Genomic DNA, 12,751 nt, shown 5'->3' with positions numbered 1-12,751 from the left:
TTGCGTCGCGTACTATAATGTAAATGCAAATGATCCATCCTTTTGTACTGAAATGGACGGTTAAGTTACTTCATATCATTATTTGAGTAACCTCGTAAGGCCTAATGTGCATTACAATGTACACTCTGTTTCAATCTAATTCGAACCTTTCAAAAACTAAATAACGTAGCATTTGTTTTCTAAAGCAAACGATAGTCATCCTAATCTACTATGCAACAAGGATCAAATTAAAAATAGGGAAATTTTGTATGGTGGGCCTTACGAGGATAAAGTTAAAGCCTGGGAACTTCTCATACAAAAACACAGACCTCGAAACACCTAGCACAATCACATAACAATAAATAAAATAAAAAAACAATATTGTTATAAATTAGAGTCTCAATATACTTAAGTATAATTATGTTTAATTCCATTCATGAATATAAATAATTCATTAATTCATCCCACTCCCGATTCGGTCGATCAACTAAATCCAAGCCTAAATGGAATGTCAACTCCGAAATTGGCATCGTTACTCACTCACGCTCTATTTGTTTGCTAACCGAAATAAAATCATTCGAGTTACACTACTATCCAATCGGGAAAACAATATAGATGGATCAAGCGGAATCTAATATCCAATCACGATTACGATTAAACATAGTACAGTCAGCGTCAAAAGTAGGTAACGTATCATATCATATTATTCTTTAAAAGCTTAACAAAAAGAGACATATGTCTGTATATTTAGAACAATTAGACTATGTCAGATACTTTTGATCGCAAACTGTAGAGATATATGTTTTAAGAAAAATATTATTGAAAAAAAATTGCAGTTGGGAGATACTTTTGGCACAGTGATGCTGATTGTATGAAATCTTGTATGATTAGATTAGTTTGCGTGCTTGATTTTTATTCTCTTCTCAGTATCATGTTATGTTGATCAGTATGTGTGTGTACTGTGTACTTAGTAACATAAATGTCTCAGTGCTGTAAACTGTCCCACTAGTTGCCATCTTTCATCTTAATTCCCAGCAAAAGAGCTGACTTACTAAACATGTCGGAAAAAGGGAATATCAAAAACTAGGACGTTTTCCTAAACGCTTTGATCTATATTGAAGCTGTAGGTACAGTCACCTGCAATAATAATACTCTTCGAAGGCCCCAAAAATATGTGACACACTCTTATAGCTCTACAAACAATCTAGATCGTGTCAGATATTTTTGCGGCCTCCGTTGTATAACATATGATTGCAGGTGACTGTACCATTATCCGATACGATATCTTTAAAAATCTATGACAAATTCTATGTCGATACGAGATACGACCTATTTTATATCTCTATTCTTAATCCATCAGTCGCACATGACTTGTAGACCGATTCCCATATCGTCTAGCACAAAAATAACCTGTAAGGTAGACTAACAGAGATAGAACAAACATGTTAGGAAAGGTTAAACAACTGTCTATCCGAATCTTGGCGTGTTCATTCAGTTATAATTTCAATGTATTTTTGGCCCGCAAATGAAGATCGGAGCTGGAAATAACAGAACAAATCAGAGAATCACATTAATGGTTCTTATAATTATAACTACAAAATAAATTAACAAAGACTCACTTTTATCGGTGCCATGACACACAGGACATTACAAGATGGTATCTTGAAATAGTTCGTCTTTTTTGTCTCCGCATGTCTTTATGTTGGTTGCTGTACACATCTGCACATGCGTCTTATGTTAAAACTAGCTGTTGCCCGTGACTTCGTACGCGTGGATTTGTATATTGGTGGTTACATATTCTACATTAGCTTAGAACATTATGCAGCAAAAGATAGCAGTAGGGACTGTTAATCATTTGTTAATTATTATACACAACTTGGCTACGAAGTTTCAAGCCCCTAACTGAATAAAATTGTTCTCGATATAATCCCTCTCAACCTCCAGCATATTTTCAAGTCCACTATTTAGTAAAACCTACTACCTAACTACCTATTTACGAAGTTTTAAGTTTCTAGCTTTAAATAAAATTTGATCTCTCTACCAACTTTCAACCCCTTCTTAAACCTTTTAGGGGATGAATTTTTAAAAAAGCTGAAATTACTTTTCATGTATTCTAATAATATGCCCTTATACAACGATTTGAATCGTGCCGCACTCAAATAAATGTTTGACCTCCATACAAATTTTCAACCCCTTTTTTACCAGCTTGAGGGATGAATTTTTACTAAATGACTTTTCTTGTATTCTAATAATATGCCTTTATACAAAGTTTCAAGTCCCGCACACAAAAAAATGTTTGACCTCCATACACACTTTCAACCCCTATTTAACCCCTTTAAGGGATGAATTTTTAAAAACGCTGAAATCACTTTTTTGTATTCTTATAATATGCCCTTATACAAAGATTCAAGTCCCACGCTCAAAAAAATATTTGATGTGCATACAAACTTTCAACCGCTTTTTCACCACCTTGGGGGATGAATTTTCAAAAACGCTGAAATCAGTTTCCTTCTCTTTTATTATAATACCTTTTTACGAAGTTTCAAGTTCCTAGCTTACAATAAAATTTGAACCCCAAGACAAACTTTCATCCCCTTTTTAACCCCCTTAGGGGTTGAATTTTTAATAATGTTCAATAAATGTTATTTTTTTATTTTATGTTACGCGTTTATAAGAAGTTTAAAAGAATTCGTAATGGATTCCATCTTTCAACCCCGTTTTAACCCTGTTAGGGGATGAATTTTTAAAAACGCTGAAATTACTTTTCTTGTATTTTAATAATATGCCCATATACAAAGTTTTAAGTTCCGCACTCGAAAAAAATTTCGATCTCCATACAAACTTTCTACCCCATTTTCACCACCTTAGGGGATGAATTTTCAAAAACGCTGAAATTAGTTTTCTTGTATTTTAATAATATATCTTTCAACGAAGTTTCAATTTCCTAGCTCAAAATAAAACTTGAACCCCATACAAACTTTGGATCCCCATTTCACCCCTTTAGGGGATGAATTTCGAAAAATCCTTTCTTAGTGGACCCCTAGACCTCATAAGAAACCTACTTGCCAAATTTGGACTTTCTAGTCCCAGCGGTTTGGGCTGTGCGTTGATTTAAGTCAGTCAGTCAGGTCTTAATAATCAGCTTTATGGCTATAAATCCCATTTTTGACTGGTATTGTTACTACTTGGCTTGGCACCGAGTTCAAACATATCAGTTGGTAACGCATAGACTTCAATAATATTTTATTTCATCCTTTTTGAAGTCGGTTTTTTTTTTTTTTTGTAAAAAGTTTTTATTCTATAAAATATTTCGAACAAGTGCTACTTGTTCGAAATATTTTATAGAATAAAAAACTTGACAAAACGTATGTAATATCAATGTTTATAAAAGAGTGTGTAAACATAGTTTGGTAGCCCTTACTATGTACCTATCTTTACTGAAGGAAACTAAATCTTAAACAGATAGATACAACAAAGAGTTAGGTACCTACATAATAATATACCATGTGTGTGCGTACATACGCGACAAAAAGATATGCGTTAAAACAAATGCACGCTGCATTTAGATAATTGTTTTATAAGTGCACTGCCACGTTGAAGTACGCTTACATATTTTTAAAGTAAAGACATGTCTAGTGCTTACAAAATTACAAAATAAAAGTACCTACCTAAGTGATATCGTATAGGTAGAGTCGATATTTTACTTAATTTTACTCAGACAAAGAATATGAACGAAATGTATATTATGTGACGCTGACGAGTGACGACTGTTGCTTTTATTCTCACCGAAAAAGTCTCTTTTACCTATCTCACCTAATATCAGTGTGTGTTTACTCTATACCGGGCATCGGCAATCTATTTGTAAAGTGAGACGAGCTAAAAGCTAGCTTTTAGGTCACTTCGCCTTCGCTTTATTACAGTCCCACTGAAAGCGTTTGAGAGAACCTTTTAATTTTATTTCCTAACTTGGGAATTGGGAAACAATTGATTGCAATGCTCGTTAGGTAATTTATTTGTTTTTTCGCTAGTTAGCTACAAAAATATATTTTCTTTGCAGGAAAAATGTCTTGAGCAAGAGCTCAAGAATAATTTTTGTCATTGATTTTGCATGTTATGTTGACAGTTGGAAAAGGTGATCTGTACAATATTATAATTACGCTAACACATGTAAATTAAATACTTATTTCTGCATATAAATAATTTGTTTGGTCGTTTTTTTAATTTACAAACTTCTTACATTTATAAGAGAACTTTTTTTAATGCGTTTTTATGTTCTTAGGCTTATTTAATGTACTGTTTATTTTAACATAGTGTTTAGAACAGACTACAGTAGAAAGCGCTTTATACGATTTCCCGCGTAACACGGCATTTTACTACTCCTCCTTACATTTTGTTTTCATACATTTTTAATCTCAGTTGATACGCTTTCCCACTTGAGACCCGTCATTATGTCCTTCTCTTCGACCCCCTTAGATTTTAAATCATAAGTTAAAATAGTTAAAAATGTCTTCCATTCACTTATTTCTCTGCTCCTAAAATAGGAAAGCAAGCTCATACCAACAAAACTACTGTGTCTTGTGTGGTAAATACGCGAAAGGCTGAATCTTTTATCAGTCCGGTCTCGAGAGGAGGCAGACATAGCTTTCATTAAGACCGCCAATTTATTCAGATGTCGCGCTTATGAAAAATCATCGCGTGCTTATTACACGTTGTGCTTAGAATGATGGAGAAGTTCTGCTCAATCTTGATGAGTAATAAGCTTGGGCCTTAATAGGTGTTATAATGGCAACAAGGCAGAAATGAGACAATAATTTGACAATTATATATACATACATACATACATACATATAATCACGCCTATTTCCCGGAGGGGTAGTCAGGGGCAATATATATAGGTATAGCCCCCGAATATTAAAAATCCAAAAATGTTGTATAGCCGGAGTTAAATGTTGCTAGATATTTTTTGATGCTCCTGCGGAAAACAATTAATACGACTTTTTGGAAGCTGATAAATAAGAAGTAAACTTGAAGAGACACATTTTTCATAGAGTACCTACCTAAGTTTCACCCTCTTACAACGTAAGGAAAAAAAACAACTGTGCACTGCACTAGAAACTAGAACCAAGTGTGTACGATAATAGGCTAGTATTTATATTATAAGTAGAATTAAGATAATTGCGATCTAATTTTTCGATGAAAATCTTGAAATATACACCAGAAATGTGTGACTAAGTGATTCTATTTCTTATTGAAGAACATCCCAAGGCATTATAACGACTTCTTTCAATCAATACAGACAGCTAACAAGCAACATAAAATTCTCACTATGCATAAAGCAATTTTTCCTTTACGCGACTTCTATTAAATCTTGGCAAGCATTAATACGACAGATCCATATTCAGCAGCAAGATACCGTTCGGTTCAACCTTTGCAATTGGTTTAAGTGGGTTCGCGACTGCGAACTTGCATATTTGATCGTCGACCCTCCGATGCACTCGACAAATTTAAAACTGTATTAAACAAACTGAAATATACTTTCCTGCTTTATTAATAAGACGGTGCGAGTGCAAACGATATCTTGGCTAAGGGCCGGCACGTTCTGAATAATGGGAATATAATATGACCATTATGCGGTTTAAAAGGATAATTTTCCGTATACGTAGTGCTATTGATTTTGATTACTGGAATGGAGTCCTGACTGCAGACGCTTGCCCGACAGTTTTAGAACTCTCAGAAAGCTAGAGACAAATACAACTTTCAATTTATCTGGGTACTATTTATGACTTTAATGTACCTAAGTAGATGCTGGTAGATAGCTAGTTTAGCTATTCGGCAAAGGATAAAGGTTATCTATCCTCGTCTATGAGACAAGGGTTTGTGGCCAGCACAGTAGACATGTGTATGAAGATTGTCAAAAAGTTATTTAATTCTTAGAACTTTACAATACAACAAAGGCAAAATATATTGAAAACAGGTACATAGGTATAACAAAGAAGTTTATACCCTATTCTTGAATACCTGGCTGAACTGGAAAGTTAGCAGGGCCCTATAAAGTATGCACAGCTGGCAAGTTCCCAGTCAGTGACGCGATGCTGCAATATTTATGCGGCTTCGTATAGGTAAGTGGGCGATTCTATGAGCTACTTAAACTAATAACGGATTCAATTATTGATACAAACTTTTATCACTGACTGTACTTTTCTTCACAGGCAACTAATACTCATCGCGAGAATTCTATGAACCAACCCCAAATAGGTACACTTAGGTTACGTTGTTTTATTACAGAGTTCCTATGGCCACCTCCTGTCTCCATCATCAGATCAGCTCGATGGTACCAGAAAATTGCATTGTCACCTAACTTACATATGTACTCGTATGTGAAGTTTCAGCTCAATGGAATAATGGATGTTCGATGGATTGCATTCTGTGGTTGCGTTGAAAATACCTATATCTACAGTTGGTAGTTTTCCCTCTGTAAATAGGTAAATAAACATAATTATGTACTACTCAAAAGAATGCCTAGTGTGGTCACAATTAAGTGCCACTATCGCAGCAACATGTTTGCCGCCACAATAGTCGTCGACTGTTGTAAGAATGGCTCTCGTGGTTTTTGTGGGTAAGGTACGTGTGACATGATCGATAGACTATCATTTATTTATTGTTTAAGACGATGTTGTGGAGGGACGGAGTTTAAGGTGTTAATTTGTTGTGCCCTATGTGCTCACAAGGTCGTTAAATAAATTAAACACTTTAAATAAATAAAGTGAACATTTTAATAGTTTTTAAATTGCGCTGCGACGAAGTCGGAACTCACTGACTTCTATAGAATGTTTAGGCATGTATAGTATACGTACACAACAAGTACTTAACAACATTTCAATTGTATAATGACGCCATCAAACTGAACAACCTTGTAACCTGATTGTAACTTAACTACGACAAGATGTTAATAGTATTTCTTCCATTTAATACGTAAATATTAATTTAAGTACAATTATTAGTTACAATTAATCAATTTTAATATCAAATAAATACAATATTATTTATATTGAAATGGGCCATGGGCCTAAATCCCCATGATCATCATGTCAGCCAGCTTATTTATGTGTATCCAGAGATGGGCAAAATTTATTCGAATGACGAATAACGAATAAGAATAACAAAATTTATCGCGAATGACGAATAAAAATGTCGGATGATTATTCTTATTTGAATAAATTATTTGTCGAATAATTTATCCGCGAATAATTTATTCGTCGAATGAATTGCCACGAATAATTTGTTTATTCGAATACCTTATCAACTTTTCACGGTTTAGAAAGATTGGCAACTGTAATGTGCAATGCAACTACCTAAATAATTAACTGTAAATATAAATGCGTTGTGAGATTCGCTCTGAAGCAAACAACTGCTAAGAAAATTTGGTGTTCTCACTCTTTTATTATACAGCTATCTCTTTCTAGGTCAGGCCAGAAAGTTACTAACTTTGTGTGTGAGTAATTCATTGTTCACGCTAGTCCTTTTTTTATTGTACTACCTGGGCTTAGCTTTTAAACCTTAACAATCTTTAACTTCTGAATAAATATACAGTAAAAGAACAAGTCATATGAAACGTGCTATTATTTGTGTTGTTTATTTGAATGGAATAAGCCAAAAAACTTAAATATTCTTCGTGGATTTATTCGAATGAAATAACGAATAAATCATTCGTTATTTGAAAAGTGTTCGAATGATTCATCCGCGGATGATTCATTCGCGAATGATTCATCCGCGAATAAAAAAGTCGTGAATTATTGTTTATTCGAATGATTATTCCGATAAAAGTTTATTCGAATGATGCCCATCTCTGTGTGTATCCCATTGCAGGGCACAGGCCTCCACTCATTCAACGTTAGGGCTAGTCATAGCAATAATCCATTGCCGATTGGTGACTTCTGACTTCACACACAACTTTGAATTTCCTCGCACATTGTATGCAAGTTTCCCTGCGATACTTTTGTTCACCAAGCAACTGGTGAATATCAAATGAATGAGAAGACAACGGGTATTGTAAAATTTAAAGTTTCGTGAAACGGTGTTGACCTAGATGAATATGAATTGCATTCTGCAGTGGGTCTATTTAGATGCAACTGAAGGCTATGTATTTATTAATATGTATTTGAATACCATTTGACAATAGGTCTGCGAGAGGCCTATTGATACTTAAATTCGAGCCATAATGTTTCTATTGTATTGTTACCAAGGACTATCAAAAGACGAGATCTCTACAATATACTTTCAGCGCTACAGGTCGCAAAAAACGCCGCTAGGTGGCATTAAAAATGTATGACAAGTACCGGAAAACTTCAGTTCATCGGTTTGAAACTTAGACTGCTGCTGTTCAGTTTAATTAATACATTTTCAGTTCCCCACGTTGTTAATAAGAATAAGGTAGTTTCGAACACTTGGAGCGAAACTGAAATAGGTAAAATAACCCCTTTGATAAGTATCTAAATATGTGTATCCCAAATATTCAAGTATGTATTCAGAAGGTTTATTCTGATTGTAATATGTAACTGATTTGTTTTTGATATGATCTGTCAGCTGTCAACAGTTAACACAATGCTTTTATAAATGGGACAATCTTACAAAAATCGACCTACTCGTAGGCCCACTAATGCCGGCTACACACGTAACTATAAATCGTAGCGATTAATCTGTGCAGTCCGATTTGCGCAGTTTTATCTACCGTGTGTATGACAAATCGTTACGATAATCGACAACGATTTGTCATACACACGGTAGATAAAACTGCGCAAATCGGACTGCACAGATTAATCGCTACGATTTATAGTTAACGTGTGTAGCCGGGGTAAGGCTTGTGGTGTGAGGAGGTAAGTTATTTAACTAAGTATTTACTTAAATAGAAAATAGCCACAGCTCTGGAAAATTCGTGATTAAGAGTGGTATTCTACCTATCCAATTTCTCGGTCCAATATGCATTATGGCTCTCTCTCATTAAGAAAAATGTGAGACGCAAATACACATTGGACTAAGAAATTAGACAGGTGGAATACCTCCCTTACATACACACTAATAAATGGCCTTCACCGGCATTACAACCCTTCAGCTTCGTAGACACTACCAACTAGGCTAGAAGGCCGTTAAATTATGATTACGATTTAAGTAAGAACCTTAATAATACATTTATACACTACGGTACGTACTACATTGTGTCATGATCTCATGATAATATCATTTAGACTTCTATCACGATTCCTCGCGCCTTTACCTACGCAAGTATAATGGACCCACGGTGCGAAATATCTCTATCTATATTAAAATCAGATTTCTGTTTCGCTCTGTCGCCTTTATCTGAATCTCATCACATTTGTCGTAAGTAATCACACTTATAGTCTTATACGGGTGTTTATTACGAAGACAGCATATAATAGTGAGGATTATGTTTTGCATTTGCAAATATGTACAGAGTACCTTGGTCGGACCTATTCTAATACATACTATGTAGTGTTTTCTGAAAGTATAATATTTATAATTTTTAAGTTCTTAGGATGTTGTTTGATTAAACCTACTGGATTTGATTTAGGTAATTCTGGACACAACAAAATTCGATTGAATAGAACAATGGGTACATTTAAGTGAGATTTGCATCTGAACCCGTCTGACCCTAAGATTAACTGGTTAGTAATTACTGAATAATGTTATTCCGTAATTTAAACATATATAGGTATATAAATAAAAGGTTGATGTAGCTACGTATATTGTCACACTGCATTTCGTGTTTGCGAATGCTATACTTCTCACGGTTTTCGATTGGTTGCGTTTTTTAGAAAGAAATTTCAAGTTTCCTTTACCTAGTAAAGGTGAGGTAAGTATTTCGAGTCAATTATTTCACTCAAGTTTTTGGCACCCGACAGTTCTGGTTTGTTATAAGTTTTCCTAGCCGTGTGAAGTTAGTTCAAGTTATTTGATTCTCTTATATGTATGTTGAATACGAAAAGTCGCTCCGAGATGAAATATTTACAACATGGAACCATATAGTAAATATAAATAAGTACGTAAGTGAAGTAGTTAGGTATTCGAGAACCTTCGGAGGCTGGCCACAAAGTGGTACATATATTCGGATAAAAAATCGATATGTGAATCAATAAGGACGAGTAAAGAATTACATAGTTTTGTTAAATGGAACCTCCCCGACGTTTCTTCAATATAGGTATTGATCTGGAAGTAAGTAAGAATATCTATATACAGATGTCTATCGAATGACACATTTAGTTGCCGCTCGTTATACAATATTTAAGTTTGAAGACTTAGACAGAGAACTATGGCTTCGGTCAATTTACGCTAAGCCGTATTAGAATTAGTTAATTAACCTTAGTAAGCAAGTAAGGGAATACTTTACATTTTGGGAATGTAGTAACTGCGTAATGAGATCTAGAATGAATGACAACATTTGCAGGGCATGGACAGCATTTAATCAAAACTTTAAGAGTTTGTAAGATGTTTTTAAATCCATGAAATTCTTAGTATCTATTCCAAATAGTAAGGTTAGAATACTGAAAAATACGAAAACTTGTATTCAGGGGATACGGTGGCTAACTATATCTTAGAATGTACTGTTAGAAAAGCAAATAATTTTAACGCAATCACACAATATTTCTGAATTAGGTACATACTTCCCATGACACTTGACATAATTCTAATTTTGGTTACACTTCTTGTATTTGATAGGCAATCTTGTACATTGTAGATCTGTGATATGTAGTGTATAAAAATGGGAATTTTTTGAAGCGGCGATGGCCGAATAGTTGTGGTTTGTTAAGATTATGCTTTCAACACTTTTAAATGCTCAACAATAGATGCCGGATAAGGCTCGCAGCAAGACACTGAACCATTGAAATACAAGGACCTCTTGTTGCTTTAAACCTGGTTATGAGAGTAGGGATAGGGCGCTATAAAGGATAAGGCCAAATGTGTATCATGCAATTTACTTTCCAAATCGGTGACAGACCTTATTTACATGGCACCTCGCTAGATGCGGGCGCTGGGAAACAGAGAATACCCCGACCGCTGAGGGGGAACGTTAATATAGTCCTAGAGCCTTAAAAATACGGCCGCGAGATCAAACGGGACGCGAGATTTTGGCCAAAATCTAACACTAAAGTTTGGTGCACTCACGAATCCGGCGCAAGGTCGTTATCCGGAGAAACACTGCTGCTGGCCGCAGCAGGCGGATGTGGTCAGAAGGCGGCGGCCGTTCGTCGAGCCTTAACTTCTTTAAGCCAGGGCGAGAACGGTCCGCGGCAGCCGGTATCTTCGCGGGCGGGACCGCATGAAGAGCCTCGGGATCATCAAGCGGCGCTCTGGGCCGCCTGACGCACGGTCTGCGGGTCGGGGCCGTGCCCTACGGCTATGGGACGGCGCGGGTACGCCGCGCCGTGGAGTTCGATGATGTGCGCGGGGGGCCGTGTGCTGAAACCTTGGGGTCGTCGAACGGCTGGTAGCGCCATCCGGCACGCTGCCCACGGGCCGAAGCAGCGCCCTGCGGTGGGAGGCGGCGTCAATGCGCCGCGCCGCCAAGCTGGCGGCACACGCTGACGTGCGCGGGAGCACGACTGTCCACCATGTTTCCCCTTCGGAAGGCGGCGAAGGGTACACCGGAACGCGCACTTCACTCACGCGAATCACCCACGCGATTCACCCACGGAAACGGGCCTACATCATAGTCCGAGTTCCCACCGGCTGAGCCGGGCGGCAGGAGGAGACGTGACAATTTTTCCCACAATCGATCTAGGACAAGCTTCCAGCCCACGTCGTCCCGACAAACCCAAAACCCCCCAAGTGTTCTGACCTGTCACCTCTCGAAAAGTCCACCAACCCGTCAATTGCGTTTCGATTCACATCAATGCATTAAACTTCAAACCAACTCGAGCATTTTTTAAATCCAGTAATTCTTGTAAAATACAAATGTTCATTAATACTTGAATTATTTTAAGTTGTTAACAATAATAATTAATAATTACATCTTTTATTACTATTTCCTACATTGTTTCGTTCGGAATATCTTCCCTGCCTATGCAGTAACGAAACCTTCGTTTATTTTGACGTTTCTTCTGTCGAACGATGGAGGACCCACATATTTATGATTTATAATTTTAAGCAATTTTATAAATGATTCTAAAATACTAATTAGATTAGGATGTGACCTATTTGAGCAGTTAGAGTGGATCACAAGGATCATTTTGATATGCGCAAAGCCAGGTTCAGTCCAGTAATTTCAGCACAACCCGGGTGACAAGTTCCGTTCGAGTGGCATTCTCTTTGGGCTTGTTTCTTCGAATCTAGCCAGCCAGGAGGCGGGGTATTTTGATCAACCTACAGCTGAGAAGGTATACTACAGTTTTACATAATTGTCATACTTTGGTATATGTTATTTTGTCGGAAATGCGACACTCATTCATTGCAGGTTGTGTAGTATGTTTTTAGTATGGGAAACCGTGTAGCATCGCTACAATATCCCCTCTCTCGGCAAAGAGGTTAAGTCCGCTTAACCGAGGCAGCCGGGGTAACCGGAGAATTTTTCCCGAAATCAACAAGTCTATTAGGACGTTAATTATGCATGCATATATATACATATACATTTAACATATATCATTGTTATACCCTAAGCTTAGACTTATATGTTGAGCATGCCGGCTATTATTAAAACTTAGTCTACTTATGTCCGTCTCTTGGACTATAAAGTTTTATTACTACTTGTTAGACCTATGTC

General features: G+C 36.5%; 1 protein-coding gene across 2 annotated transcripts in view; it reads right to left on the bottom strand.

The window, feature by feature from the left end:
• The window catches only part of LOC134655382 (probable beta-hexosaminidase fdl), a 103,429-nt gene that overhangs the window by 3,102 nt on the left and 87,576 nt on the right, over positions 1-12,751 (bottom strand). The gene's annotated exons all lie outside the window — the stretch shown is intronic.

This window comes from Cydia amplana, chromosome 16 (assembly GCF_948474715.1).
Source record: "Cydia amplana chromosome 16, ilCydAmpl1.1, whole genome shotgun sequence".
Taxonomy (NCBI): Eukaryota; Metazoa; Arthropoda; class Insecta; order Lepidoptera; family Tortricidae; genus Cydia; species Cydia amplana.
This window is presented reverse-complemented; position numbering and strand designations above follow the sequence as displayed.